The 15,410-nt window shown below is 47.8% G+C and overlaps 1 protein-coding gene across 2 annotated transcripts in view; it reads right to left on the bottom strand.

The window, feature by feature from the left end:
• Positions 1 to 15,410, bottom strand: part of PCDH19 (protocadherin 19) — a 58,779-nt gene that overhangs the window by 4,908 nt on the left and 38,461 nt on the right. The gene's annotated exons all lie outside the window — the stretch shown is intronic.

Genomic DNA, 15,410 nt, shown 5'->3' with positions numbered 1-15,410 from the left:
CGCATCCCCCCACTCCCAAGGAGAGGTGATCCTACCCCAAACTGCAGTGGCTCTACCTCAAACAGCAACTGATTTTAAGGCAAGGCTTGGAGGAGGAATTTTACTGCCATTTCTTGCTGCTCTACAGACTGGAGTTCAATTTCCAACAGGTTGTGTGTCACCTGCCACCACCAGACCAGAAACCTGGGGAAGGAGTGACGGCAGCAAATCCATCACAGCAGGTCTGTCTGTGTATCAAGCCCTCAGAGCCAGTGGTTCCTGGGTTTAGTGACCAGCGTTAAAGGCCACCATGTTTTAAGCTCGGTTTGACGTGACATTTAAGCTTGACTTTTCGCAGAAGTGGGAAAGGAACAGAGGGAGGAAAGGAAAAAGGGAGGAAGGGAGGTGCTTTTTGGTTCTGGTGTATATGTGCGTTTTAACTTGTTGCTTGATCCCCACAGACCTCCCACACAACAGAGGCTTTATAAATCTCCAAGATTGTCCACTCCACTGAAGATTAAATGTGTCATCCCCAGTGCTGGGGCTTTATTCATACGAGAGCAATAAAGATCCATTCTCTTGACTTGGGGCTGTCCCAACACCACTTTACAGTGCTGAAATATGGAGTGGTAGTTTAACCCTTTACAAGGACCCTCCATGAGTAGGTCCAAGGGCTCCCAGGCAAGTGCAAACCCTTGTGCCTGGTGCTTGCACGCATTCCCACGCTGCCGGCCAACCCCAAGGGACTGTACAGCTTCACCCCCACATCACAGATGGACAAACTGGGGCCCAAGGAAGCAGCTAGACTCAGCCAAGTGCAAAGCTGGAAATAAAATCCAGCAGTTTCACCATCCCCAGCCTTTTTTGAGCATCCGACCGTGGCTCCCGCCGAACACCACAGGATCCTGGCTGCTTTTCAGTCTTGGCTTTTCCTTCATTTGATAAGAGCTTGTAATTTCAGCTGGCCCTCTTAAAGCACAACCTTTCCCTACGCAAAGACCTACCTTCCTTCCTACCATAACCTACACACACACAAAGCAGCATTAAAGCACTGATGCCGTTACCCATACGAGACCGCGCTTGGTCGGTGCCGGTTTGATGGATCGAAGGTGGCAAAGGTGCAGACTCAGCCTGGGTTTCCTCCCCGTCTGTCTGCAAACCGTTCATTTTGATGCTCTGTACATCTGTGTGCATAACCTCCGCTCCTCAGACACATTGGTATTTCCACCACATTCGAGCACTAGGGCGGCTGATAAAAATTCTCAGCACATAACACAATGCACCAAAATATGAGCAGCTTAACACTTACAGAGAATAAACGAGTAAAAGGCAGACCTCAAAAAAAAAAAAAAAAAAAAATAACACCAAAAGAGGATTTTTTTAAAGGAGAAGAAGCCAATTAATTGAAAAATCTATGGGTAAAAGATCGGCTTTTTCTCTACATCAGAGCAGTGACACGGTGGTGTGGAGTGTGGCTCTGGGCAGAGGGGAGGAAGTCTGGGTTTTGGCAGCTGCCTTTACAGCAGCTTGAGAGCAGGATGCCCTGAGCCCTGCACACAGAACAACCTGCACCAAGCTCTAAAAGCCCATGATCTTATACTTTGATTCTGTTAATTTCAAGTACTTGAGCAAAATAGAAAAAAAAAAAAAAAAAAAAAATTGCCCAGAAAGTGTTGCTGTCTCCCTATTTATCCACAGCTTAACTTCAAAAGGGTGCCACAGGCATACAAAGCTGTGTATTCTGGCTGTGATAGCAGAGGACTTGGTGATGGCTGGAGGGGCTACAGAAATATCTTGGATTCTCATCCCCGATGAGACACTGATTTATTGTGCTGTGTGACCTTGGGCACGTTGCTGGAGCACACATCACTTCAGTCTCTCCACAAACATGAAAGGCCAGATCTGGGAGCAAGCTGGGCTGGCTGGTCCAGTGTGGGAAGGCACAGGGGAGCTGCTGTTCCTCACCTTCCTCACCCAGCATTACGTCTCAGCCCTGAACCTATCCAGCCAAGGCAAACCGCTCTCCAGAGAGAGCGCAGGCAGGTTTGTCTTGCCTTGATCCATTTATTCCAACCTGGCACATTTTACAGTTAAAAACAATAGGAGGACTTCCCTGATCACTGCAAGTGGATACTACTCAAAGCCTAGAAAGGGATCCATGCTTTAAGAGCAGTTTCACTGAAGACCTTGTGTAGAGCCTATCTGCCAGGGAGGTGATCAGCTTTGGACACCAGAACTCACACCAGCAGCAGCTGAAAAGCATTACATTAAATTATAGTGTTTCAAACTTTTACTTTAGGAAAGGAATGTTCACAGGACTGAAAGAGGCTGGGTTGACAGGCAGAGGGGCAGAAGTCACCATCACCCACAGACCTGAGACAACAGGTAGCTCCACAGTACATTCTGTCACTCTGCTTCTGTCCCCACCACACTTCTCAGCCTTGAGACCACATCCTGCAGCCAGAAACCATCCTGCTCTCGGGGACAACATGTGTCTAGGCTGCCCAGAGAAGCCCTAACCTGGCAGCAGAGCCCTGAGGAGAAGCCTCTTCTCCGTGGCAGAATGGAGATCTTCAGCTACCCATCCATCACTGTCTTACCCCTGTAGTTGATATAAAATACTACTTTTATGCCACAAGCAAGCCCTGTTGATACACAGGAACACCACTCCTCTGCTATCCCAGGTCCAAAGAAGGCATGTGTAGTGGAGTCTGGGCTTCTCCAGTGGCTGATCCCAGAGCTGTTACCTCACATCCTCCTCCTTCCCCAAGCAGAGACAGGCAGGGAGCCGCCGGGCACGCTCCTGGGGCTGCCCTTTGCAGCTCAAGTCTGACTCACCCAGCCTTGACAGCACCCAGGACAGTCATTCACATTCACATTCACATTACTGTTCTGCTCTGTCTTTTTTTTTTTTACCACTTTAACAATCGGAAATAAGACAACAGGAAATTCTTTTACAGCCCTAGATCTGCCCTAGTCAATACAACTGTTACTCTCTGCACTTAAAAAATGTTCTTAATGCAAGGAGCGAAGCCCAGGTATTAAGTACTGCACACGCATGACATGATAAGTGGCAGGCAGACAAAACAGGCAGCTCTTCACCTCTGTGTGGATAGCAGGGGGCTGAGCAAGCTGGTGTGAAACTGTTGCCAGACTGGGCTGAGTGAGAGGGAGAAACAACAGAGGGGCAGAGTGGGGTGAGACCCAACAAGGCTGGCAGAGACCTACTGGATGGCATGGGCTGGGGATGAGGAACACTATGGCCTGGGGAAGGGGAACCCCACAGCACAGGAAAGGGGAACACCACAGCACAGGGAAGGAGAATACCATGGCCCAGGGGAAGAGGAACACCATGACCCAGGGACAGGGAACACCACAGCCCTGGGATGGGGAACACCATGGCCCAGGGCTGTGCAAGCCTTCCTGAGCTGGGCTGGACTTTCTAATGAGCTGAGGACATTACACACACTGGGGTGATAGTCCTGTTGCCAGTTGGGCTGTGGGGAGACCCATGTGGCACCCAGGTGGCCTGGAGAGATGCTGAGCAGCTCACCTGAGCACAGGTGTCATTCACAGGTGATGGCTGCATATAAGATGAGCGGGTCCTGCAGCAGCAGTGTCCCTGTTTCAGCCAGTCTGCCCTCACCTAGCACAAATCCTGAACCTTGTTTCAGAGGTCACTTTCAAAATGTTTCCCAGGTACAAAACGTACTGGCAGAAGCATCTTCATCAAGAGGTAAGCATTATCCTGAAGTCACACTTGGCAGGAAAAAAGTGTCACTGCTAAACGTAAGCTCTCACATAGCCAATATGAAATAATATAAAACCTACAGCCACCTCTGGAATAAATATGCTCCTCAACAAGCAAAGCAAAATCCACATTGAGCTCCAGATTTCAAAGCTTTTCTACTTGCAACTTGGAAGACCAGCATAAAGGCAATTAGAAACCAGCCCCAGCCAGCCCCAAGCCCTGATTGTGCTGCCTGTGGGTCTCAGCCAGGCAGCAGATGCCGAAAACCAGCAGCTGCAGAAAGACCTCGTAGGAGAGACAAAATCCCTTGCCCAGCCAAGACTCTCAGCCCTTCCCAATCCCACTATGAAAGCTCTTGGTCAGAAGAGCAGGGAGACAGGATGGATGCCTGAGAGCCAGAGCCCAGGAGGAGCAGCAGAGGTCATGTGATGGTCAGTGAAGCAACAGAGCCTCCACCTCCACACAGGAAGCGTCTCCCTTCATCAAAAGGAGGGATTAAGGAATGTCCAGGGTGTACAAGTCTTCCAGTCTCCTATTCAACACCCACATACCTGCAGCAGAACAACATGGAGCGGGTGTGTGAGGTGCCCATTCAGCTCTCAGAGCAATTGAATTATCTCCAGTGGAATTGCAGCGCTGGCCAAAGAGACAAAGTTAAATCGTAGCAAGGTGCAAGTGCCTGGGAATGTAATATTCCTGATAAATGGCCAGATGACATGTGCTGTTATACAATCTAAGGTGCAATTTGGACGATGACAATAGTCCCTGGAGTTTCCATTTTCAAACAGCCGCTCAGTTCAATCCAATCCATGTCAGAGCAGCTTTGCCGAGGTGAGTAAGTAGAGCTCATTTGTGCTATTACATGGGGAGCAAGGAAAAGGAGCGGAGGAGTTGCTTGAAAATGAAAAATAAGGAAAAAAAAAAGAGTGACTGGAAGAATCTGAGCCTGCTGGGACATGCATGGGGCAGCAGGTACATAGGTGACATCGTGCTGAGTGGCCCCAGCCCAAATCCCCAGCCCTGTGGCAGTGCCAGGCACAGTGCCCGTACCTGGGCTGGTACCACAGGTACCCTTGTGCAGGAGCCTGGCTTTATCTCCACATTTCGGTGTTCCTTCAGCAACCGTATGATTATACTGTAATCATGATGACACTGCTCCTGGGTACAGCAAACAGCACGATCATTAAAAAATTCATTTCAAAATCTTCCTGGAAGCTAATAAATTTTACAGCAGTTTCAATCCTTTCTCATTGCAACAAAGAAAAGCTTAGTTCCAGACAAATTAGAAGTAAATTGATTGCCTTAGGGGAATCTATTCAAATATCACTTTTCCATGTTAGAAATCTCTTCCTGAAACAAGGAGAGGAGAACCAGGGAGACCCAGCACGGGAGGGATGTGGAAAAGCAAATCATTAAATCTCAGTTCATGAAACTGAGGGGGGGGGGGGGAAATCAAACTTAAAATAAAATGCAAATGTCTCACTGGGGTGCAGGCCCAACATTTGTGACGGAATTTATGAATAATAAACATGAATAAATAGTAAACACGAAGGGATCAAACACTGCTGTGGATGTTTACTCATGGTTAGCCATCTTTCATGGACAATGTGCAACTGCATTATTTAACATTCCTCTTCCAGCTATTTTGGGGTTTCTTTTCAACTCCAGCACCTTCACTTTTTCAAGGATGTATGCCACAAGGCACAAGGTGTGGCCCCCCAGCCCCTGTGCAGCACCCACCACCCTGACAGAGCCCTCTTCCACTCCACTCCAAGAGGAGCGGCTGTTCCTGGTTCAGGAGCAGTGATCCACTGCATTACACTCCAGATAAAATAATAAGCCTGAGCAAAATACAAACAGTCCCCAGCCATGGTTCATTATTTGCTTGTAAATTAAGACTCTGCACCTCTTCCTTATCTCCTCTAATAGCATAATATCAGGGAACAAGAGGTGGGGAATAGTGTATTACATTTTTGACCTATGGGCTTTACAGAGCCTTCCTTGCCTTTCCTAATAAGAAATCTCCAGTCAATGCAGCAATGCAATCCTGGCATGGCTTCCCTTGCACAATGCTCGGAGGATACTAATAACCAGGAACAGTGACAAATGCTCTTTACCGCAACGAAGAGCCTTTCTTTTCCTCTCTTTCACCATTATTTGGGATTTATGCAAGCTAAAAATGCTCTATTTTTAATCCTGGATTGTCTGTCCCGACACAGAAGGTCAACAGTGCTTGGACAAAGCACTGTAATTATTTTAACGAAACAACAGATGTGAATTAGATTAATTTATTGGGCAATTGCTGATAAGGACCCATGGCTGAATGCTACTCACAGGCAGCACTTCTGGAATGGTCAAGGGAGAGCTGTGAGGGGGCTCCTTCCCAGCTGTTGCAGACACAGACCACTCCCAGGAAGCGCCAAGGACCCCCACTGATTTACACCAGCCAAGGGTTGGCCCATTCACCTCTTCCCTGGCTCTGTATTACCATTAATAACTCCCTTTCTTCTGCAGAATGGTCCCTGTATTATGAATGAAGACTGACAAACAAACAGACCTGGATGCCTGGCAGCTGCACACCAGAGGGTAAGGATAGATTTGATGCAAAGGATTTTCTCTAGAAAAATGCCTTCCTGGGCATACTGATGCCTTTGGGATGAGAAGGCAGCTATGGGAAGGAGGGTGATCACCTGAAGCAAAAGAAGCTGGTGTGTGGGCATGCCATGCACTACAGCAGAGTCAGACCCAGAAGGTATTATGGGCTGGAATGTAATTTAATGCTGGCTGCTCCCCTTTATCCGGGACCGCAGGCCAAACCCCACCTCATTCACAAGGAAAAATTAATTCCCTTTCAGAAGACTGGCGGAACACACCATTTAAACTCCAATTAATCCTATTCTTAAGTGGTCCGTGGAGCTCATGCTGGCCCCTGAGTGGCGGGGATTTCACCTCTGAAACTCCGCTACTCATGCCTCCATACAGGGCTCATTAGCATCCTAACTGATGTCGGGATGCAGGATCCTGTCCTCGGAGAGGAGAGCACTCCAAGTTCTGACAGACCTTTTCCATCTTGAACCATTACAGCTCCGTAATTCATCAGCACAGCTCCCATTAATGCTAATGGCAGCTACTGCACTGCCTGCACGAGCGCAGAATACAACCCCTTGACTTCATTACTGGAATTCAATTTCATTAACACTGGATACAGAGGGATTGTCCTAAATACACTCTTTCTTATACTTTTTCATGTTAATGCAACCATTTGAGTATATTATACCCTGCAGAGATGGAAACATTTCTAGTCTGTTTAAACATATTTCCCACAATTGGGAGCAAAACTTTGTTTCCGTTTATGCCTTTGACACCAGCTGCCTTCCATTTAATGGGACTTTAGAAAGTACATTAATCCAAAGGTTACTGTTCTCTGCTATTGTCAAAGATGAAACAAATTCACATATTCTGTCAGGGTAATGCAGGACCAGCCAGGCAGCTACATTCCAATGGCAGCAATAAATCGAATTATTACTCTGTCCTATTCAAAATTAGGCATTGCTCAGAAAATAGTTACTCAACACTTCTGATAAAAATTCAAGAAAACGGAAATTACAGTGGGGGGAGATAAGAAGCAATTCCCAGATGCTTGTACTGGGCCAGCTCCTGGCCCAGCGCCTGTCGGAGCAGCATCCCTGCCCTCACTGCAGCCATGTGGATGTTTGCTGCTTGGGAGGCTCATGGTGGACATATTACTGCAACCAGCACCTCCCCTGGCCAGGATGAAGCAGAACAACCCATACTCATCCTCCCTCTGCAGGGATGAGAGGGCCAGGGCTCTGGCAGGAGCGGGATGCTGCCTGTCCCCTCCTCCTGCCACCCGCCCAGCACAGCTCTCCCTTCCCTGCAACATTTCTGGTGCTTCCACACAACAAGTGAGAAATAAAGGAGACGAGGTTATAAATGCTGATACATAATTTACTCCTATTATCAAGATTAAACACATCTTTGCATGCTTAGCATAAAACAACTGCCTTTCCCCAGATTTCTCAAGGACATGCATAAACTTCATTATTATCTAAATAATCAAAAGAGTATTTCAATAGAATATTTAACTGTCTGCCTACTGGAAACTCAGAGCCTTAATCTAACACTGATCCTCTGTTGTCCTTCATGTAAATATTGTTGGGATGTCAGCCAAAGCCTAGGGAAGTGAGCTTCATCTTGGTGGATGGGAATCTCTCGTGTCAGATACAGTCAGCCTGACTAATGAGACCTACAGCTTGCCAAAACCTACAGCCTCGCTGTCTGTTCCAGCTATTGAATGCGTTCAGAAACCCAGTGGCACCAGCCCAGCAGTCTACAGATCCCAATCAACTATCAATAGCTTAAGTGTAAGTGATTGTGTATGAAGTACGAGCCAAATGTGTTTCCTTTTTCAGTTTTAGGACCTCCAGTATTGTTATTGCACCAGTAATGCTTGCACGGAATTAATCATAGACATACCCACAAGGCAAAACATTATGAGAAGCTCTTTGTACTTTCTAAAAGTGTGCAGCTCTGAAGAGTGGAGGGAGCTGGAAGGCTTCCCAGCACGATAGGGCGTTCCCCATCATCAAGAGATAGCAAAGGAATTTTTCCCCTTTTTTTTTTGGAAAACCAAAATATTGGTTACTGGCCATCTCTCATCATGACATTGACCTCTCATGCCTCCACCCTGGAGCACAGCATTATGCCTTCCCTGGTGCTCTGCTTTTTCGGATGAACATGGGAGTTTTCCATGCTGGTGGATCTTTTCATCTGAAGCACAGGGATGTACTCTGTTGAGATACTGGCCTAGGGTGGCGAGTGCATCAGAAAAACCCAAAGGGATATGGGGTGGCCACAGAGACAGGTCTGCAAAAGCTTCTCTACACTGTCCAGCATCCAACAGTGCCTGACCCGGCACCACAACTCACAAGGACACTCCTGTTCTCTCTGCATGGCCATGGATTTACACAGACAGCTCAAAGGAGGCTCCAGCTCCACAGCAATGAAGGATAACACCAATGCCAAGGGATTGCCAGCTGCAGGTCAGATTGGCCCCATGGCCAACAGGAGAGATCACAGAATTGTCAAAGTCTGGGAATCTGGCCCATTTAATTAGATGAAACTTCATTACCGCAATTAAGTTTACCTTCATTAATTCAGAGTGCAGATAAACATGCATGTAAAATTACTATAAGGTCAATAATAAAATCTAAAACCTCATTGTAAGCTTGGGGAAATGACACTGCCTGTGAGTCATGGACAACCTCAATTCCAGCAATCCAGCTGGGGTCCCATCCCATCCCATCCCATCCTGTTCTGTTGGCCCTACAACCACGGGGGTGAGATGGAGAAGAAGCCTTTGAGTATGTCTGGGGCTGTTAACTGCAGAGCTGCGGGGAGATTTTCATGACTTCCATAAGTACTACAAGGAAAGCAGTCGGCTCCACAGCTCCAGTCTTCCCGGCCAAGCACCCAGGCAGTGACACCGAGTCCTACATGGGGGGTCTGCACACCACCCTGTGGTCCTACCACACATCCCTTGCTGTGGCTCTAACACAGAGATAGAAGGCTCCTGCTTCCCAAGACGGGCTGCTCCAGTGCTGCTGGAGCACAGCAGGCTCTGCCCCAGCCTCTGCCAGCACAGCCTCCGATGATTTCTGGTTTCCCAAGGCACATTCCTGCAGCACTGCCCTGAGGTCAGGCTGGATTGTGTTGGCTACTGGCTCCGGTTCACAGGGCTGTCAGCTAAATTGTACCACAGCATCATTACTCCCAGTGATGGTGTGACAGACAGACAGAGCCCAGCTGGATTTTCAAAACCTAAGCACTTTGCAACACTGACAGGCAAGAAAAAAACAACCACCAACCTGCAACCCTCTTAGTCTGAGCAGGTTTTATCTGGAAATACCCAAAGCTAGTCGGTATAAGACCCCACAAAGTCATTCCTCCTGAACCACTTTCCTGACCAAACCTTTTAATTGTGACTGGGAAATAAAGAGCAATAGATACAAGCCCCAGCTGGCGTTACCTGATTAGTCTAGTACCCACCACATCCTTAAGGTGGCTGTTCTTCAAAGGGATAAAGAAAGGCTGAAATGACTGACGTAATTGGTGCTTTCAGACAGAGTTAGTGCGAGGAGAAGAGTCAAGTTCATTACACTGGGGTTCACCACATGGCTGCAGCAGCTGAGAAGACGTGGCCAGTGCTGGGGCTGAGCTGCTGGCCAGGCACCTGCTTCCATAGCAGGAGCACAAGATGCACCATGAGTGGGTGGGTTTAACCCAAACATGTCCCTCTGCAGTGGGAATCAGCCTGATTTTCCCCCCTAGCACAAGAAAGGGGATGTAAGGGGAAGGCAGGCAGCACAGTCTTGCAGTAATTCTGCTGGAGCCCCTCTACAGGGATCCACCCTGGCTGTCTGCGGCACTCAGATGTAATGCTGCCTCTCTGCCACTGCACGCTCTCCTCATTTCTAAAACACTTACACATGCAGCATGCATTAGAATTAAAAAACCATTAAACCTCGGAAAGGAAAAACTTTGACAGGATGCGTAATATACTAAGTATAATTAATTAAATTGGATGAGGCACTGGGGGACGAGAGAAGAGTGGATGGAGACTGTTCTTGGAAAAGGGATGGTAATGCACTAATGTTCAGTGTGTGCCATTAAAAAACAGCCTTGGAAGAGGCAAAAATGAGCATCGGGGGCTTCGAGAGATGGCACCAGCCAGTTGGGCACCTCAGATGCATAGCAAAGAAGGTGAGAGCACAAAACGTGGCCCATTAGAGCCCTAAAAAAATTATAATGAGGGCGGAAAAGGCACCAGAGAGAAGGAAGAACAGAAATGGGATGCAGGTTGCTAAAAAGCAATGTCCTACCAGTGACAGCCCCCTCCAGAGAGTTTCTCTTGCCCACCCCATCAGGGTGCAGACAATGGACCACCTTCACTACCCAGCTCCAGGTTCCTCAGGGCTGACATGGGCATCAGGGCAGGCAATAGGAGATTCATCCTGGAAAGCATCTGGCTCTCTGTGGGATTATTCTTCAGCTATTTGTAGCTCCAGGTGTGGTTCCCTAGCATAGGTAGCACCCTGCTGCATCCATCCATCCCCTCAGCAGCGGCTGAGGTGGATGGGAAGCAGGAACCACAGCTGAGGCTGGGGAGGGAGCATCAAAGGCGGCCCCAGTCATCACAGCAGGCAGAACATGATGAGACAGGCACAGTCTGGCTGTTCAGCAGGACAAAGTTTTAACAGGCTTAACAACAGCATCAGCACTGATCATTAGGCAATTACAACTGCTGAAAGTTGACAAAGCACCAGGACCAAATGAATTATCTCCCCAAATCCTGCAGGCAGGAGCATGGAAAAGAGAAAAGTCATCGTCAACAGCCTCTGATAGCTCACTGGGTGCAGCGCAGTAACTAAAAACTAAAGGGCTGCTCGTTTACTTGCTGTTTGGAGAGATGAAAGGGAAAGGCCAGGAAATGAGATCTTCAAAAACACTCTCATCACTCAGGGAGCGGTGGGAGGGAAGGTCCTGGAAACACTGATACAGCCAGGATTGCTCAGCGCCTGGGGATATCTGATTCAGAGGAAGGGACTGAGTGTGTTTGGAAAGGGAAGGCAGATTTTGGCTGGGGGAGTTCACTTCTGAATCATCCCCAGCGTGGTTACTTGCTCAGTTCTGCACATTCCCGCACAGCAGACAGTGCCAGCCAAGGGGACAGTCGTGAGCTCTTCTTGAGGATGTGCCAAAACCCACTCCTCCAGGGATCTGCAGAGTTTAATCCATGTGGGACCACGGTGACTCCCTGCTCTGCTCCCGTGCAAACCACGGGATGCTCAGCTCTGTCACGCTGTGCTTCTCAAGCACAGCCCTTCACTTTGAGTGACTAGGCACGCTTTTCGGAAAAACATGCAAATGTGATTTAAAGACTCTAAGTGATACAGAATATATCACATCCCTTGGGAACCTGTTCCAGGGGGTAATTATTCTAATTCCTAAAATCATGCGTCTCATTTGCAGCTGGAATTTTCCAAGGCAAACCTCCATCCCCCATCAGCGGCTCTGCCTTGTTCGCTGAATTAGGGAGAGGCTCAGCAGCAGAGATCTCCTCCCTGAGTTCACTTCTGAACACAGGCTTAGATGACCAATGCCTCAAGCAAAGTTCAGAGCACATCCCCTGAGAATGCTTTCTCTCTCGGGTCCTATTTCAAGCCCAGTGGTCTCAGTTGAAAGAGTCGTGCTGGATTCAAGAGGCTTTGAGCGAGGTCTTAAATCTCCAGACATGTTTGGAGGGTGAAAGCTGATACTTTCAGCCATACCCAGAAGCTCCTGATGCAGAACAGCCTCCAGAAAGCCAGGGGACATGTTTGCACTGACAAAGCACCTCCTCTCCACCTGCCTGCCATAGCTCAGTGGTCCCTGCAAGGCACGTCTGCCCAGTGAAGGGCTTGTGTGGATTTTTATGGCGAATTAATTGAACATATCTACTCAGTAACAATGGAAGAAGACTAAAAAAGCAGAGGTCAGGTAATGAGGGAATTGCAGGTAGAATTGTTCATTTTAATTACTTGTCTTCATTAATGTGAGGTTTCTGGATCCTACAGTGATGACTAATGGGTCAAAATATTTGCATGAGTGAATATACTTCCACAAAAGGACACATGGCTAATGGGTGGAACAGATACAGAATTTTTGTTGGATTTTTCAGGGGCATTTTCACCACAAGATGAAAAGACTTCCCAGATCCCAGCAGTACCAGAAGGGAGCAACCCTCGGTGCAAGATAAACATTTTTATGCGGCACAGAAGTACCCAGGAAAAGTGCAACAGAAGGTGTAAATAAGTGACAAATGAGGTAAAACATGGGTTATACTTGAGCTGTTTGTGTCTCCTTGGCAGCTGAACAAATTGGATACAAGCATCAGGGCTACCTGTGCTCCTGACAGCGCAGAAAGGAAACAAAAGTTTGGAACAAGCCAAACACATTCAATTTGCCTGAATAATTTAGGCTGCTGAGTTATCATGTGCTTCATGGACTGTCATCGAGAAAAGCTGTACTGCAGAGGAAAGGTCTGTAAATCAGTGCATCTGAGGGACCCAAACTAATCAGAGAGCGGCTGCAAAAGCACCGCCTGTCAGAACAGATGCAGGACATGGAAGTCACCCGGCAGGAGCTGCGAGGCAGACAGCAGTCCTGCACTCCAGGGATGGCTCCTGCTGATGGAGACACAGTGAGGCCGAGCAGAGAGTGGCGCCAAGAAAACATGGCTCTCACTGAAAAGTGCTGGTAAGCAGCAGTTTCAGTGGCACAAATAACAAATAAAGGGGCAACAGGAGAGCTGGAAGGGACTTTTGACAAGGGCATGGAGTGATCGGGCAAGGGGGAATAGCTCTAGACTGCCAGATTTAGATTAGTTACTAAGAAGAAATTCTTTTCTGTGAAGGTGGTGAGACAGTGGCACAGGCTGCCCAGAGAAGCTGAAGATGCCCCATCCCTAGAAGTGTTCAAGGCCAGGCTGGATGAGGCTTTGAGCAAATTGGTCTAGTGGAAGGTGTCCCTGCCCATTATAGGGGGGTTAGAAGTAGATTATCCTTAAGTTCCCTTCCAACTCAAATCATTCTGTGATGTTGATGGACTGGCAAACATAGAGAGTGAAAAAGTCAAATATATACAGAGTACCCACCCAGGGACACATCTGAGTGTGCCAGACAATCCCCAAAGGTATTTATACTCTCCAGCTACTGCTCCCAAAACACCGGCGCTCTGACTTTTCCCGAATTACTGCTATGCACAGTTTTGACTTCACCTTTCTAGCCAAATGCCTTTTCCCTAACAGGAGCTGCCCCCATGTAACTTCTCACTGAGCTGTACCAAACCCAGAAGCGCAGGTAGTTGAGTTGAGGAAGTCGTTCCTCTCTCAGGTCAAACCCCTGGCTCGGGAGCAGTTTGCCATTCAACCAGCTGACTGGGGAACGAGCAGACAAGGCAGCATCATCAGCTGCACTCGCACCAGCTACTCCTTTGCCTCATCTCTTTAATGAAGCCGACACTTCCAAAGCAGTCAGAGGAAATCAAGTGCTCGACCTATTTTGGTTTGCAAGAGATGAGGACACCCACCTCTCTTGGCTTCTCACAAAAATTTTCAACGCTCTTCGCTCTTACGTTTTTCACATAAAACAGCTCAGAACAACCACAAAACCTGCTCTCTCCAGCATGCACTCAGCACCAAGTCTTCTCCCTAGGAACTGCCAGAAGCTCCTCGCCTTCCATCCCCACTAGCTGCATGTCCTCAGCACCCCACAAGACACGGCACCCCCTCGCCACAAGGACTCTCCCGTGACTGTCCCCGTAGTTCCAGCCATGTGCCAGGGCGGCTCTGCGGCACAGAGCTCTCCAGCACCTCCCTAAGATGCAAGGTAGCATCTGTGGTGAAATCTCACCAAATGATCCAAGATAGTTTTCTCCAGCTGGGACTGATTGAATATAGCCTGGGCACCGGATGATGTGGGAAATCAGTCGTAGCCGAGCACAAATTGCATGCATAGAGGTAATTACTGCAGCACAAGGTTGGTAGCACCACTACCCACATGACAGTATATCTCAGCAATTTTCATTTCCTATTGCTTCAATTCAGAGAGGGGTTTTTTTCATCTTTTTTTTTTCTCCTTTTTTTTCCCTGTGGTTCAATTTACTCCTTTTCCTGCAGGGAGCGAGTTAACCCAGGATTTCTTCAGGATAAAGCTCTGATTTCACTACAGCTAATCACTGCACATATCCAGATGTCCCCCTGTTTATGACACCCAGACCTCAAGCCCGACCCATCTCGACCTGGCTCCACTTCCCTGCTCCAGGTGTGACTGTCACTGCCCGAAGGTGAGGTGACACAGCAGTGACCACTGGTCACCCACTGCCATGTGCCACCACCCGCAGCCAGCTGTGGATGTTGGTAATGACACACAACGTGCTGGTAGCTAATGAAGCTGGTTACAAAGCAAGTCATTCTTCACACTTGAAAAGGGGTGAAAAATACAATATGGAAAATGGAACAGAAAAGGGTTTCTGCTGAAAAATAAAAACACTAAGAGAGCTAATGCTGAGAGCTGGGAAGCTGATCATTACTATTACAGATACTCAGCAAAAATAGGGCCACATTATGCTTACTGTTATTATATGCATTGTGACTAACATATATCTATAATATCTGCTATGGAGAACTTATTTTCCAAACAGACACAGGGGTTAAATGCAGGATAGAAAGGGAAATCACTGCGCAAAGGCAACACACACCCAGCCAGAGCCTGGCACAGCCCACACTCCTGCTCCCCAGCCCACCCGCTCCCCTGCATACCTGCATGTACCATGAGGAAGGGCTGCCAAACTCCTTAATAATTCTGTGACCCATTTAAAAATATCTAGTCTTACATTCATATATGCTGTATGAGAAATAAAATATAGCGCTCGCAAGTTTTGAGTGGCAGCACTTCTCTCAAGACAGATAAAAGCTGCAAGTTCTCTTTGCTGTTTGGTGCCAATTATTACAGAGTTTTGACTTATATATTATTACATAGATCATTTAGTAAAACAACCTACATACAAACCTAGTGGTGTGTCTCCCTTCAGCAGTTATCTGCAGGAACTGGAGCAGTTT

This window comes from Pseudopipra pipra, chromosome 13, assembly GCF_036250125.1.
Source record: "Pseudopipra pipra isolate bDixPip1 chromosome 13, bDixPip1.hap1, whole genome shotgun sequence".
Classification (NCBI taxonomy): Eukaryota; Metazoa; Chordata; class Aves; order Passeriformes; family Pipridae; genus Pseudopipra; species Pseudopipra pipra.
Note: the sequence above shows the minus strand (reverse complement) of the source record. Positions and strands in the feature narration are given on the sequence as shown.